The 15,518-nt window shown below is 46.6% G+C and overlaps 1 protein-coding gene across 1 annotated transcript in view; it reads left to right on the forward strand.

Moving 5' to 3' along the window:
- Nucleotides 1-5,713: 5,713 nt before the first annotated feature.
- The window catches only part of TC2N (tandem C2 domains, nuclear), a 54,737-nt gene continuing 44,932 nt past the window's right edge, over nt 5,714-15,518 (forward strand). Inside the window, exon 1 of the mRNA XM_018558514.1 lies at nt 5,714-5,792. The gene's annotated coding sequence lies outside the window, so the exon portion shown is untranslated. The remainder of the gene's footprint in view (nt 5,793-15,518) is intronic.

The following is a 15,518-nucleotide window of genomic DNA, read 5'->3' on the forward strand; positions in this document are numbered from 1 at the left end:
ACCAGTCACCCTGCACAAGAAGAGAGAGCAGCAGTGAGCGGTCTTTATTACAGGAGGGGGCGGAGACAATACCAGTCACCCTGCACAAGAAGAGAGAGCAGCAGTGAGTGGTCTTTATTACAGGAGGGGGCGGAGAAAAGACCAGTCACCTTGTACAAGGAGAGAGAGCAGCAGTGACTGGTCTTTATTACAGGAGGGGGGCAGAGACAAGACCAGTCACCCTGCACAAGAAGAGAGAGCAGCAGTGAGCGGTCTTTATTACAGGAGGGGGCGGAGACAATACCAGTCACCCTGCACAAGAAGAGAGAGCAGCAGTGAGTGGTCTTTATTACAGGAGGGGGCGGAGAAAAGACCAGTCACCCTGCACAAGAAGAGAGAGCAGCAGTGAGTGGTCTTTATTACAGGAGGGGGCGGAGAAAAGACCAGTCACCTTGTACAAGGAGAGAGAGCAGCAAGATTCAAGAAGAATATACACGGCTCTTGTATGAGGACAATATCGGTTTAGGTTGGAGTTCAGCTGTAAAGCTAGAAGGAAGCTACTCTCCAGCCACATAGAGGGCAAACCTCAGTCTACGGTCTTTTTTATTTCTTTCTTTACATGAGATTGTGTTCAGCTCGATATAAATACTCCAGACAGGGCTGAGTTGTGAAGCAGAGCTGTCTGCATCTCAGGAGTGGATGGACATATACAAATCCTTTGGCAGATAAAGCAACTCCCACAAATGTATTTCAGCTTTGTATTTAGCCGTTTGCATGGAGTTCAGATTTAAAGATGTTCTAAAAGCTCTTTAACACCTTGTGGACCTCGACTCCCCGGAAATGTAAGCAGGACATTGCCTACAGTTACAAGATTGGTATTAAGGAAGGACTCATAGAGTGACTTTGCATAGCAAACAAGCGGGCTCACGAAACATTTCCTAATGCATTCTGTTGGTTACAGGGGTGACCTGGTCAGTGAGTTGTTGTACTGCATAGAAAGACCTGAAAGACCAAAAATGGGATCTCTGTTCCTGACTTGCCTCACAGCAAGTCAGGAACAGAGATCCCATTTTTGTGAGGCAAGTCAGGAACAGAGATCCCATTTTTGGTGCCTGCTGCAGCCATCAGGTCTTTCTATGCAGTATAACAACTCACTGACCGATCTGGCATGGCCGATCTGCTGCACATTGTTTGCAGTGTGTCTGCCACCACCTCTCCGGCCCAAGCATCCCAGGTTTCTAAGAGCCAGGTGGGGGAGATGTGTGGGGAGGGAATGGATGATACAGAAGTCTGTGGATATCTCACCGCACACTTGACCGATTAAGGTTGCCAGCCTTAAGGTTTTTTTTTATTTTTTGATGGTTGCTGTATAGTAACTAGACGATGGTGCCACAGTAGGCAGACACAGAGTTACCAGCACACCATCAATCCTTCTACCAAATCGCCTATATTGACACTGGTTGTTCATCGTGTCCAGTGGTGTCTCTAGCCATTTTGCGGCCGGAGGCTATGGTACCCGTTGCCCTCTGCAGAAACACATTTTCAGAGCCTGCAGAGCCCAGCTCTAAGCAACCTGGGACACTCTGGCTGGCATCTCCCCAGCTCCTGGCAACCAGCGTTGTCACTGGTTGCCAGGAGCTGGGCAGGACACCAGGCAGAGCATCCAAGGTTGCTAAGAGCTGGGTGGGGAGATGTATATGGCCCTTACACATCTCCCCGCTCCGCTCTTAGCAACCTGGAACGCTCTGGCTGGCGTCTCACCCAGCTCCTGGCAACCAGTGACATCACTGGTTGCCAGGAGCTGGGCAGGACGCCGGCCAGAGCATCCCAGGTTGCCAAGAGCTGGGTGGGGAGATGTATATGTGCAAGAAACAGAAAAGAAGGGTCTGAAGCGCAACTGCCCTTGGGGTTGGACAGGTGAAAAAAATGTTTATGAAAAAATAATAATAATGAAAAAAATGAAAAAAATATTAAAAAATATAATAATAAAAAATGATAAAAGAATTAGAAATAAGGAGCTGGATGGACACGAGATTCTTCAGGAAGTGTGGTCATCGGCGATGGGGGTCCCTGTTGGAGGCAGTGTCCGGCGGTCTCCTCTGGGGTTGGGTGCAGGGTCTTCAAATGCAGAGCCGGGGTGCGATTCCGTCGGGTGCCTGTATGTAAAACCTGCTGCTGGCCTGCTGGGTTGAGAAATCTCCGGTGTGGGTCCGTCCCTCACGCTGTGCTGGCGGGGATCCTATGGGGAGATGTATATGGCCCTTCCACATCTCCCAAACTGGGATGCTCAGGCCCAAAAGGGGGCGGCAGGCATACGGCAAACATTGTGCAGCAGATCGGCCATGCCGTTCTGCCTGCCACCCCCTCATGTGACCCAAAGAGATGCCGCCTGAGGCAACAGACTCAGGCTGCCTCATTCAAGGGATGGACCTGATTATATCATAAAGAAAAGAGCAACATTTTGTGACCAAACAGGGTCCCTTCATCAGGCAAAGTACTCGCTGAACACCCATGACAACCCCGAAAATCTGTCAAATTCCGGGAGGCCAGGAAGATACAAAGTGGGGAAAAAGGAGATGAAAAAGTCACACAGTTTCAAAATAAATGCCTCCGACATAATAAAGTACCGGCAGGTTATAAAATACACAATTACAATTGTCAACTGTCTACATTATGACAGTCATTGAAAACAGCGCCGAGGAGGGTGTTGTACGTGAATCATGGACAAAGGACACAAACACGGTGTATCCGAGATCAGTGTAATAAACAGGTCCGGTTCTTGTTTCTGCTAAATACGATTATAAATTGTGGACCAGAAATGAGGATATACCGGAATATTTCTGTAATAAGACACAAGCTCCCAGACAAGTGCGACACCCGAGAGGGGTTACTAAAAGGGGACAAAAGCCGTCCCCGGGGGGGGCATTGTATGGCTCCCTTTTGTCTGCTTTGTACGCTCATCGGCCGAGCACTTCCTCCTTCATATCTATCATCAATAAGGAGGTAAGACGCACCTGTTCTGTGACCAATAAACTATAAACAGGAAAGAAAAAAACCGGACTAGTAAATTATATAAACAATGAAACCAGCGCGGAATAAGAGTGTGACCATAAGATGGATCGCCGGCCTCACTCCCCATCTGTCTAAGAATGCGCCCCTTCCTCGCAGTCACGTGATGCATCTTTGCCTATAAAAAGAAAAACGCTTCTCAGACACAATGTGGGACGCAAGGAGACAATCTACAGGTCAGTATGTGCAGTGACTTATAATATATATTAGCGTATTTAAACCCAAGAACAAAAGTATAATATATTGCAACTTACCCATCCTTAGGTGTGGCGGCTGCATTAGTTTTAACTTTTCCTGGCTTTTTTATCTTTAGAAAAGTCAGCCAGTAATGCACTTCCTGTCCTCGGGTGACAACGCTCACTCAGGCTTTTTTCCCCCTTAATTTTCACCTTGCGATCCCTGCCGGTAACACATTTCCACTGACGGGGTGACAACTATACAGTATCTATAGAGGAGCAACGTTGTCGCCCTGGGCTGCACTCCTAAATTCAACCTCAAACACCTTCCTCTCGTTTCATCTCCAGGAGGTGTTTTGAAGTTCACAGAAGATGGCTGGGAAAGCTGATAACAATGTTTGAGATTTCAGCATTGCTCACAGGAAGCTACAAGGACACAAGTTTTCCGGCAGGATCAACCGGGTATTTTTCAGCAAAATCACTTTAATACATCAAATGATTATTATATTTCCCTTTGTAACTATAACAGTAAATAATATAAACTGTAAGTAAATCATTGCGTCTCATAGTGGAAACTACAAGTGGCCATGCTGACACACATTTGCTCAGGCATGCTCCAACCAGAGGCAGATCCAGAGTCTAATCTGGGGAGGGGCCCCCCCGACTGAAGGAAGGGGGGCCCGGTAACCGACATTCACCAGGTGATCCTGCCGGTAACACACTTCCTGTCCTATAGTGTGACAACACTCACTACACTGTCAGGGCCGGATTTACTCTCTGTGGTACCCCAAGGCCAGGTTCCTTACCGTGCCCCCCTCCCCGCCAAATTTCCCCCCAGATGGCGGGGTGGCACGGTTGGTTTTCATTTTCAATTTTTTTTTCTTTATTTTTTAAAAACTTTTTTATCACTTGTACAGAACGAGCGGCGGCTTCCCCGGTCTACATTTAACCCCTGCTTGTCCAAAGCAGGGGTAAATGTAGAAAACAACTACCCGCCCGGCGCCCGGAACTGCATGTCCGGTCGTTGGGAGATAGGAATTCCACACCCCTGCCGCCCCTCTGCTCCCTACTTCCCTCGAGGCTGTGCCTTGTGTTGCGATTCCAGAGCATTAGAGGCCTCAGTTGGCCTTGTGGGAACTCCGGTCCTGTATACTGTACTATATCTATAGAGGAGCAGCATTATCACCCTAGGACAGGAAGCGTGTTAAGACTACAATACACTACCCCGTCTCCTCAATGCCATAAAAGAGGTGTTCTGCAGTCCACAGAGAACAATGCTATATGATAACGGTCATCACAAGCAGAGAGCACCGGAAGTTATCAGCTCACAAGGTTTCTGGCAGCATTTAGAGGGGGGGTTTTCGCATTCATAGAACATACACGGAGAGGCCGGATTATTATGACCACCCCATCAGTACTTCGTTGGGCCGCCTCGTGACTCCACGAGATGATGAAAGGTGATGCGAGGAATCTGACACGGCACTGTTGCCCTTCTGTTGTCTTGTACCAGTCTTGCCCCTCCCCCGTTCTGCCCTAACATTGACTAGTCGCTGACGGCCACAATTCGCACGTTCAGACCCAGATTTTCGGCTGACAGTCCGATCTTTAAACACTTTAACTACAGCCGCTCTTGAACATTTAACCAATTCTGCAGTTTTGCTGATACTCGCTCCATGGCTCCGAGCGCCAACAATCATCCCGCGTCCAAAGGCTGTTACATCGCGTTGTTTCCCCGTATCTTCAGAAACAAATCACTTCTACTGTCGTGGTAAACAACCCGCTTCCCTATTTATAATGGTCTGGCCCTCTAGCAACTTCAGCGTCAAATTATAGCTCATTTGCCTACAAACGTCAGGTGGTCATAATAATCTGGCCACTCAGTGTATATAAAAAATGCTTTAAATGGTATTTTTAAAGCAAAACAGGAAGAAGTAAAAAAGAAAAATTGCGAGCAGGATCTTTATTGCAGAACATGCCATGCCTCTTCTGCAATAATACAAACTTGCCTGCCGGTTCGCAATCTTCTTTAAAATGTATACAGAGCTGCGCATGCGGGATGAATGTACTTGCTCAGGAGTTATATTACTCTGGTCCGGCCAATCAAGATGTCCAAAGATCCGGAACCTGGAAAATGACATGGCGAAGACGTCGGTGTCAAGGGGGGAGAGGAGAGTATAGTTTAGCTTTAATAGACTAAAAAGGAAGCAAATAAGGAGACGATTGTAAGTGCTTACATACAGTTTAAATGCTGGCAGTACAGCAGAAGAAGATCATCGATATATCTGCAGAGCTCTCCACTCACAGCAATAATCCACATATTACAGCCACATCATATCCTCACACAGCAGGCTGACAGTCTCTGCATCACTCAGCTGGCATCATAATCTAGGCTGGCACAGGTAGCTGATCCTGGCAGTGCCACCCCTTCCTCCTCCTCTTGCTGTGCTGGTGAGCGTGTAAAGGTGACACCCAGCTACACCTCCAGGTAACCCACACCCTGCACTGACTGCTGCCACAGCTGGTTCCAACAGGTGAAGCTCCGGGATTCCCAGGAGCCTGCTATGGCAGGTAGGTGCCCTCTGATCTTCAGACTGGGGTGCTCTATTCTAAATTAGCAGCCATGTATTAGATTAACCCACTTTATACTGTATCAGTGTATTCTATGTAGGAGTAGAGCGGTGGTACCTGTACAGGTAGGCAGACCATAGCCAGGTAGAGATCAACCCCAAAAAAGTGCAAATAGAGGGGTGAGAGGAGCAGCTCCTTCTCCTGTATTGTCCAATCACAGGCTGGTAAGGAGGTGACCTAGCTGCATTGCATAACTGCAGCAGAGAAAAAGTCAGGTCACCAGCTTGGCTTTGCTGCCTTTTGATTCATTCCAAGCCAAAAAAAAAAAGGAAAATCCTGTGGGCCCCTGGGGTGCAGGAGCCATTGTGGATTCTGTGCCACAGCACCAGTCTGATTTCCTGACCACATACATGCATACAGAGCTCACCACCGGTCATGGGGTCAGCCCCAGCAATGACAGGGACAAAAAAAAAAGTAATACCCCCCCAATTACATCTATGCAATGCGGAAACCCGTGTGCTCCCACAATGATTTCTTATGGCACCCCAATGCACTTAGCTATCGAACGTGCATTGTAAAGCACCACAATGAATGATAACTTATTACCATGCAATATTATGAAACACCATTTAAAAAGAAATAAGTTATGCACTTGCAATTTAGGTGTGGTAGTCAGCCCATTCAAATGAATGGACTGCCCTACTGCAACGTATGGTTACTTGTGTAAAAACGCACTGCAAGCTACGTGCAATGTCACAATATGAATTCTAAATCTAATACTGTCCACTGCAGACCGTGGCTGGCACCAGGCAGGACAACCCCTCCCTAAGGTTACCTCATTCTGGGGATCTTTGTGCTTACATACCGATCTGGCCCTCCATACCAGGTGCCTCCCAAAAGGGTCAACTTCTAATATTCCATGTAGATGGCTTAAGACATTTGATCCATTACATGAGGTTACCCTTATTACTTGAATTGCATGGACATCCTTGTAAAAGTCAACTTTGTTCCAAGAAACAAGTTGGATTAAAATCAGCAGATGCAAGTATGCAATTATTTGTAATGTATATGATGTAATTACGGCATTGTGATGGGTCCTTTTTGCTTTAAGGAAAACATTTGAATGTCAAAGAACCCTGGACAGTTTTTTTTTATCTACATGCTGGCGCCTTGTATTCCCGTGCCAGAAATATCCCTTTATTTATCTTTTTTGGTGATTGCAATATTTGCAGAGGGGGTACAGGAATGCAAAAAAGTTCAACATCTCCTCGGACTTCCTATTTGTTTTCTGTTTTCCTCTAAAACAACAAGTCAGCAGCAGCAGCAGCTTCTTTCCTTCTCTTTGCAGAGTTTTCATTTAAAGGAAAGAGCATATGATATTTGCATATGTGTTCTGTTTATATAATGTTTTTGGCATAGGTGCCCAGCCAGCTCACTGGTTTCCAGTTCTGTTTAACCAGTGGAGAAACTTCTGTTCAGACGTCATTTCACTTTCCAGGTCCCCTGCAGCGATCAGAGACACCTCGTCAATAAAGTCGGGAGAATTTCCTTTGCACACTCATCTAAGTCTGACACAAATGAGGACAAACCTCCCGGTGATGCATGCGGAGGATTGTGTTAGGGTGGTTTGTATTGGAGGGTCCTGGTAAGAAAGGGGGATAGGGGCATTTTTTCTGTCCTGTCCAGTATAAAGAAAATGTCTTGGGATTTATAGTGCTGTGTCAGCTTCTGGTGCTCTAGGCCACCAGATGAAGGCTTCTTTTTAGAAGTAGGCTTATCCTCCGAGTTCCATGCTCCCCAGGCATTCAGGGCTCATAGACATGGGCGCAGAGGGACGCAATCAGCTGCAATTTTACACTCCGGAGTCACAGGTGTTGTGAGCGTATACATGCATACAGTTATGGATGCCCCTGGACGCAGGTGGTCTGGACTGGAATGTATTAAAACAGGTTTGTGTTGAACATCCAATATGTTTCAAGGTGGAACTCCGCCTCCTTTTCAAGGATACAGCCCAAAGTAAACAGCTTAAATCACACTGCTCCGTTCATAACCTGGAGCTGAAGGAAATGCCCAGTACTTCCAGGTATGGAGGAACATGTGATTCTGTCCATGTGACAATGCTGAGCCAGTCAAGGGAGTCCATAGCCCTGTAAGCCATGACTCGTACTTGGTGATTTGCACTTTCCTTTGCCTTTTGCTAAACCGCCGGCGCCGGAGAGAGTCAAGTTAGAAGGGAACCTGTTGCTTTGTGCTGCCTGGGCAAAGCACTGGATTACTTTAAAGCAGACATTGCAGTACAATGCAGTCTGCTTACCACCCCCTTTCCCCTGCAAGCATTGCGTCTCATATCTATTGTAAAAGTGTAAATTAAAAAGTTAGATTATATACTTACCTTCCCCCCTGTTTTCTGCCCATGCTCATACCTTCAAGAAGACTCTCCAGTGCAATGCGTCTTATCATAAGAGCTGGGCTGCCCTGCACGCCCCAGGATCTCACCAGAAGAAAGGGGATGTCACCCTCAGCATAGGCAGAAGACAAGGGTAAGGTAAGTATAGAATACATTTTATTCTTGGGAAGGGGGGGGGGTTGGACATTATAAGCCAACCTTGACTTTTACTACAAGGTCTGCATCAAATAATACTGGCAAATTACCAAAAGTCTACCCTATGCTAATTCCCCATAATCCTCTGCAAACCAGAAATCATCCAGAGAATCGGAGCTTGTGCATAGTGACTACATTGTATTACACAGTGCAGTCATCCAAACATGATTCAGGTACTGGGGGATGGATGTGGAGGTTGCATCGGCCGCTTACAGTAAAGCAGAACACGGCAAGAACCTTACCAATGCCGTAACACTCATTAAAAATCCAAATAAGCCAGGTAGAGGAAGCGGAGACGCAAGATAGACGCGCCATTCTCTGGCGGTGCAGTGTGGCTGGGGTGTGTCAGACACAAGAGTGGCTAAAAAGAATAACAAGTATTTTGGCAGCTAAAACTGTTCACATGTACACAATCCAACTGTGTATTTAGCTGCTTGGCTGGAGTTCCATTTTAATCAATTATGGTCCCAGGAAAGAACCTTGGCGTATGTTACTTATAGCCCTAGACCATTCCTTTTGGCTTCGTGTCTCCAGCTTAAAGCTGAACTCCGGAATCTACCTTTACAATGCTCCTGGATCCTCCCTCTCCCCAGGATCAGTCCATATCCCTAACTTGTTTCAAGGATAATTGCATGTATCAGTAGTGGTATGGTTGGCTGCAGGGAGGTGGGTCTGGTGCGGGGCCCCTTGTCACTTCGGAGCACACAGTATTGCATGTCCCATCGAGTGATGGTTTTTAGGCAGTGACAGGGGAGTGCTTTTCTCTCTGTCACCAATCCCTGGCTGCAAGACAAAGAAACACAGAGGGGTCCAAAAAAAAAGGATCTATCTATGTTATTATGTTGGCCCTGCACGAGTGAAGACTACAGGAGGCTGTTTCATGACCAGCACAAGGGAGAGAGCAGCAGCAGCCGGTCATATGGTGTGGAAAGGAGAGGCCAGGGGCTTGCTTTCAACCATGGCAATGGCTTTTTATCACGTCACAGGCAGCAATCTTACCTAAAAGAGACCGTGATCCACAGAATGGCTGTTGCACAGATAGAATTATGGGTTTGCCTGTTTGCCTGGAGCTCTGCTTTAAGAGAACCTGTCAAAACCTTTACGTATCATGTATTTAATCTCTGCTGATTCTTACGCACAAATTTACTAATAACACTGAACCCTCCACATCACTGCTTGTCCTTAGAGGAACCTTAATGTAACCTCCCTGCCAAGGTCATACCTACGCACACGGCAGGTAGAAGATAATTAAAGTGGAACCTCAGCCAAACGTCTGTTCCAAGTTTTGGATACAGCGCAGAAGTCTTAGAACCTCTGTCAGTTTTTCGGAGGCTTAGCCAACATTTTTTGGCGTCTCAACAATCCCCCTTCATCAGGGTGACAAAAGACACAGAAGTTGGGGATAATACATATTGATTGAAATACCAATAAACACACATAGAAACCACAACAAAAGATGGACGTTATGGAAATATGAATTGGTAAACAATTTCCAGGTTTGTAGTGCGGTCTGTGGCTCCATTGGGAATGTGTTTTTATTACGAGAGTGATTATTGGAGAAAACTCCTAAATATGGGTACAGTGAGAGTGCTAACCACTAAGCCACTGTGCGGCCCCCCCTTTTTTTTATATATATATATAGTGAATGATGAATAAAATGCACATTTTTATAAGAGGCGCACGGTGCAGGAACGTTACGCCTGGCTGGCCTTGGCTCAGTGTGAGCGAATGGTTCACATCACACTGCACCATATCAATCCACCCAGAGCCCCAGCAGCCCACTGACCAGTGCTGGGGCTGTACACTAAGGCATTTCTCTGCAGACTGTGAGTCCCCTCTGCTGAGCTGGCTGTGTGAAATGCAGACTCTGCAATATGGTGTGCTGCTGATGGGGGGTGCCAGCTGGATTTTTGGGGGTGCTATAGCCAGGGCCGGATTTCCCACAAGGCCAACCAAGGGAGTAGAGGGGCAGCAGGGGTGTGGGATTCCTATCTCCTGATGCCTGGGACATGCAGTTCCGGTGCGCCGGGCGGGTAGTTGTTTTCTACATTTAGTTCTGCTTTGGGCAAGCAGAGCTAAATGTACAGCGGGGAAGCCACCGCTTGGAGGGGGGTGTTGGCGGGTAGGGGGGGGCGCATTGAGGAACCTGGCCTTGGGGCAGCAGAGAGAGAGTAAATCCGGCCCTGGCTATAGCACAACCAAGCTCCCAGCTGCCACTGATAACAGATCTGGCGTATCACTTTAAACGTTCTGTTTGGACTTCTGCTGCCTCCTGGGTGAGTGTACAGTAACAATGTAACCGCACCTTCCTTTATGTCTCATCATTACAGTCCTTGTATTGTGAATTCCCGGTGCAGCTGGAGCACAAATGTCATTACAATGCCAGGAGGAAACCATACAAAGATACGACCATCTGAACGTGACTTATGTAAAACATGTCGCTTTGGGCAGAAGGAGAAAGATAACAAAAGGAAAATTTCTATAGAATTAAAGTACAAATAGTACAAAGTATGCACAATAATGACACACGCCCACATTTCACATGATGAATAAAGGGATGAAAGGAATGTAAAATCAGCAAGGTCTTGTCCCTCCCCCAGCCTGTGACTGGATAGTACAAGGAGAAGCAACATACTAATGAGCTCAACTCTCTCTCACTCTGCTCTCTCCTCCTGTCAACCTAGCACATGAGTGCTCGCTCCTGTTTCTGCTCCTTCCTCATTCAATCTGAGCTCTGCTGGTGATTGCATGGTGATAGGTCATTGCACATGGCTGATACCAAGTCAAAATCAGGTACTTACACTGCCTGCATTAAAAGGAGATTTCCAATCAGCCTCATAGTTCGAGCCGACGTGTGACAATGAAACTGTCACACGTCGGCTCAATAGATCGGGGGGTGAGCGAACACATACTGTGTCAAGCATCGGCTCGAAGTATTAGGAAGAGTACATGTTACTATTCCAATACTTCTCCTTTAAAAGATGATGTTTATATTTACAAAAACCTATTCCTTAATATGTCCAGGTATATTTTACAACAGGGGAGGGTGACCTCGAGACTCCAGCTGTTGTGGAACTACAAGTCCCATGAGGCATTGCAGTCACAGACTTGACTCCCAGAAGCAGAGGCACATTGGGGTTTGTGGTTTCAAGACAGCTGGAGCCCACATGTTGCCTACCACCGCTTTACAATAAAGCTGGACATACACGGTTCTATTTTTTTTCGCGGGCTCAACTAAATGGAACAGATTCTTCCATCAATGGTTAGGAGCGTTGATGGACGAATCCCCCTCTGTTTCCTTTGTATTCTGACAGCGGCCACTGATTGGATGCCAGCTCCGTTGTTTAGCCGAGAATTTTCCAACCAGCTCCTTCAATCAGCTGGTCAAGGGATACTCGGTGGTAGGGTGCTGGCAGACGCACACACATCAAGAACTGTCCAAACTTCAAAGCGTGAATACCAGTCTTACCTCCACTATACACTGAGCGGCCGGATTATTATATACACCGAGTGGCCAGATTATTATATACACTGAGTGGCCGGATTATTATGACCACCTGACGTTTGTAGACAAATTAGCTATAATTTCACGCTGAAGTTGCTAGAAGGCCAGACCATTATACATAGGGAAGCGGGTTGTTTACCACGACAGTAGAAGTGATTTGTTTCGGAAGATACGGGGAAACAACGCGATGTAACAGCCTTTGAACGCGGGATGATTGTTGGCGCTCGGAGCCATGGAGCGAGTATCAGCAAAACAGCAGAATGCGTTACATGTTCAGGAGCAGCTCATTGTTAAAGTGTTTAAAGACCGGACTGTCAGCCGAAAATCTGGGTCTGAACGTGCGAATTGTGGCCGTCAGCGACTAGTCAATGTTAGGGCAGAACGGGGGAGGGGCAAGACTGGTACAAGACAACAGAAGGGCGACAGTGCCGTGTCAGATTCCTCGCATCACCTTTCACCATCTCGTGGAGTCACCAGGCGGCCCAACGAAGTACTGAGGGGGGGGGTCATAATAATCTGGCCACTCAGTGTAGCTTCCCCATAAAGAACATCACAGCAACATAAGATACAATACACAATGCTCAAAGTCGATCAACGTTTGTCATTTGTTACAATTTGTTTCCTGTCCATCTAGCAGTCCCTTGTTCTGGCTGCATTCGGTCTATGGACCTCCAGCACTACGTGATCCGGGGACTGATGCAGAGGATGCATAGTTGTCAGTCCTCATTGTGAGTCTTTTTGCACTTGCTGACCAATGAGCAGGCTGCACTCCGATTAGGGTGGAATAGAGAGTCAGTGGGAGGGCCAGTCAGCTCCAGTCACCTGGCTGCTCAGATTCACTCACGTCAGATGTAGAAAGTTTCCAGCATTTCCAGGAACGTTTCAGTGTCAGTCCGACCCCAAATCACTCATTTATTGCAGACATGGACTCTTCTTTACGACGTTGGGGCAAGTGAACCTGTCACCCAGGTAATTCTTCCAATTCTGATATTCTGTTTGTATTGCACTGTGCTTGCCATGGATGAAAGCAGAGCGTTTGGAGTTAAGGTGAAGCCAATCGCCGGCTATATCATTGCAAGGCTTTTGAACTACATCCATTGTCTTCATCATATCTGATGTCACGCTTGTGTTGTCAGCTTGTGATTTCAGTGTGCTGGAATTAGCCAACCGGTGGTGGCCCTTTAAATCGCTGAGCTTTCTACTGATGTTGCCAATTAAAGTTCAGTTTTGGGTAGGGTTGCACAGATACCAAGTACAGTACTTGGTACAGGTACGAGTACAAGTACCGATACTTTTGAGCTCAAAGACTACACTAGAGAAAAATTAAAAAATTAGGAGGCAGCTGTCATTTGTAAGGAGCACACGGAGCTCCCGGGATTTGTACATCTCTGTTTTAATGTATGATTCTGTTTTTATAAATATAAATAAAGTGATGCACAGATACCAGTTTTGCGAGTACTGATACTTGCCGAGTACTTACAAGTACGAGCACTGATACATTTTTGTTTATTGTCATGTGACAGTTTTTCTAAAACAATACAGACCAATGATTTCAGGACAGTGGTGGAGCGCCAGAGCCAGGCCCCAGCTGCAACCGCTGCAACCCCGGTAGTTCTCATGATAATGCCAAGTATCGGCACTGGTACTCGAAAAGTATCTGTGCATCCATAGTTTTGGGGATGACCAAAACAATATATTAACAATGTTATTCCTCTATTGGTTGGATTAGTGCTCGCTGCTTAGGACACATGCTTCTGGCGCAAAGTTTTTTTAAATAATTTTTATAAATTTGTTGATGACCTGTAATGGGCTGGCAGGATAGATTTTAAAAGAACAAACCGCTCAAAATGATTATTTCCCTTTTTAGTAGATTCTGTGATTGTGAAAACGTCTCCTGTGAGAAGCCACTAACGCTGTCCATGCACGGCTCGTATTTGGGGCCGGTTCCAAAATTTGAGCCATGGGTGGCCCTGCAAGTGCCACATAAGTCGATATTAAAACCGACTGAGCCGGGTGCAAAATTGTCAGCTGAACAAATCGATTGCATCCAATCAGATGCAGCCGCTGTTCCGGTTTTCAGGAAGGGGTCACAGCTGCCTAAATACAATAGCCGGAAGTGGAGATTCCTTCATCTAGGCTGTTGAGGGTGAATGGGGGAATCGAGTGACTTTCTAGCTGTGTATGACTTTAATCTGACCTTACCATTAATCTTATTATACAGGATTTATAGAGCGCCAACAGTGTGCGCAGCGCTTTACAATATAAGGAAGACATTACAATCCAAGACAAGATGGTAAGGAGGGCCCTGCCCCTGAGGGCTTACAATCTAAGAGGGCGGGGCCAATGATACACGAGGAGGTAACTATGTGGGGATGAATTGTATGAGAACGTGATGGTTCAGTGGTTAGGTTGAGGTGGGATAGACTTCCCTGAAGAGATGAGTTTTAAGGGATCCTAAAGGCAGTCAGTGTGGGAGATAGACGGACAGGTTAGGGTAAGGAGTTCAAGAGGATGGGAGAGACTCTAGAGAAGTCCTGGAGGCGAGCATGGGAGGAGTTGACAAGGAAGCAGGAAAGCAGGGACGGTTAGGGTGATTCTTTGAGACAAGGTTTGAGACCAGGTCATATAAGCTTTAACGCGTTCATGGCATTTCAATCTTTTTTAAATCTGCATCTTTGAATGAAATATTTCCTGGTGATCCTGCCATGTAGGTCTTTGTTCGGGCGCTTCCTGTTATGGGGTGACAATGCTCTGTCCCTGTCTCCTGATTGTGCTCCTGCGTTGTCACCCTGTGACATGCTCCCCTAGAGGAGACTTCAAGCAGCTGTGCCATCACACATGGCTTAGGCATCATTTCTTAGACATGGACCACTGTTATCACCATCAAGAAGCCGGTCCAGAGCAATAATATGTAACCGACACTGGCGTGCATGTAAGTTGCTGAAAGGGCTGCAGGAGATCAACAACACTAATGTGTAACAAATGATGAAAACAAGGACTGAATGGGGGAAACACAAACAGCATTTGTTTATGATACTCAGTGCTTTAGCAAACTTAATGTTATCCATTCAGGGTTTAGATCTACTTTGGGTGCCAGAAGACGACTGACCAACTGTTCTTTACGGAGTGCCCCCATAGCACAGCAAGGCTTTAGCCACAGCAACCACGGACAAGTGTCTGCAAATGGATTTCATGTGGCTGAGTGACAATGTTCTTTGGTTGTAGCACCAAAATGAATGTCTCTGTAATCTCAGCCCCCTGAACCCTACTCATCATTGTCTAATCACATGAACTGTGACTGCTGATTGGCTGCAGTCACAGCTTATCCTGCAGTCACAGCTTATCCATTTATTGAATTATTGGTCCGATTCCTTCAGCAAAAGTTGACTGAAAAATATACTACAGCAGGATTTTCACAATACACAGTAAACACAACAGCCTTGCGTACACCATAGCATTGCGCTAAATGCATGGGACCTGTGTGTTTAGTTCTCACTATCACACAGTGCACTGCACGCTAGGTGTGCTGGTGCATTGCCATGCATTTGATTGGCACCCAAATGCACCTCCCAGGGGGCACAAGGCATTTTATGGTGAAAGAAAAATGCATGTCTGCCTG

The sequence above is a fragment of the Nanorana parkeri genome, unplaced genomic scaffold (assembly GCF_000935625.1).
Source record: "Nanorana parkeri isolate BGI_ZX_2015 unplaced genomic scaffold, ASM93562v1 scaffold344, whole genome shotgun sequence".
NCBI lineage: Eukaryota > Metazoa > Chordata > Amphibia > Anura > Dicroglossidae > Nanorana > Nanorana parkeri.